Source organism: Muntiacus reevesi, chromosome 3 (assembly GCF_963930625.1).
Source record: "Muntiacus reevesi chromosome 3, mMunRee1.1, whole genome shotgun sequence".
In the NCBI taxonomy this organism is placed as follows: domain Eukaryota; kingdom Metazoa; phylum Chordata; class Mammalia; order Artiodactyla; family Cervidae; genus Muntiacus; species Muntiacus reevesi.
Genome location: NC_089251.1, coordinates 158,286,032 through 158,287,431, shown reverse-complemented (window position 1 = coordinate 158,287,431; position 1,400 = coordinate 158,286,032).

Sequence of the window (1,400 nt, the reverse complement as noted above, 5' to 3'; positions counted from 1 at the left end):
GTAAATAATTTAAAACTCACAAAATCTTCCACTATTAGTAAAAGTATGTAATTTTTAAAATTAGTAGTTGAAAGAAAAGATGAATTTTTATTCTTTGAAAAGATTTTTTTATGGTTGATGGGTCAGGGTATATGTTATTTAGAGTTAAAAAGAACCAGAAGAACTAAAAAAAAAACACGAAAAACAAACTTAATTAATAGCTGGTGGAGACCTTGGTTCGATCCCTGGGTTGGGAAGATTCACTGGAGAAGGGAAAGCCTACCCACTCCAGTATTCTGACCTGGAGAACTCCATGGACTGTATAGTCCATGGGGTCACAAAGAGTCAGACAGGACCAAGTGACTTTCACTTTCAGTAGGGTTTGGTAACAGGTGAGGCCTAGGTGAGTAGGGAGGATGTAGATACTTTTAGCATTTCCCCCTTTCTTTTGATTTTCAACCACTGGTATGAGTAACTTCCATAACAGTCAAAACAAATGCAAATAAATCAGAGCCTAATTACAAAGAATAGCTGTGAACATCCTTAAAGAGAATAGTACATAGGAGCTAAAAACAGGCAGAATGTTTATGTACCCGTCAAAAAAATGATCAGGATTTATTAAGTGAAGTTAGTAAATTAAAAGGTAGTCAGCATAGCATCCAAACTAGGGAAGTGAGAAAAGGACTATGTGCATGTAACATACCCACGTGTAAAAGGCTGCGTGGAAAGGCACGTGTCAGTTTGAACAGACCTGCCAGGAAACCGCGCCTTTGCCTTTCTCACTCATTTGTATCGCAGAGGGTCACCTGCAGACAAAAGCGTCGGAGCCCCGAGGCTGCTGGGGAAAGTCGACTCTGAGGACGGGCTGCAGACCCGCCGAGCGGGAGTCCGGGGATTCTAGAATCCACAGCGTTCCCCTTGAACTGCTAGTGGGTCGCCTTCCTCCACACGTGACGGCGCAGCTGTGCCGACACGCAGGGCGGAGAGCACCGCAGCGCAGCGCTTGCACGTCCACACACCCTCCAGGGCACGGCGCGGGGAGGCGTGCGCTCCCGGCGGGCGTGCACACACACCTGTCCGCACACACACCTCGGCCGCGCCTTGGGAAGCCACTGGGGGCCCAGGACTTCAGCCCTTCTTCCACAGCAGCGACCCTCAGGCGTGCACCTGACACCTTCCAAACGCCGCTATTTCCTCCTGCCTCCCGGCTGAACACCACTTTCCACCGGAGGCCCCCAAGCCTCCGGCCTCTGGGGACCGCACAGCCCACCCCGCGGCGCCCGAGGCCCCGCCCACCCCGCGGCGCCCGAGGCCCCGCCCACCCCGCGGCGCCCGAGGCCCCGCCCACCCCGCGGCGCCCGAGGCCCCGCCCCGACGTGACGGCAGGCTGCGCGCCGGCGCCGGGGGCGTGGTCTCGGCCG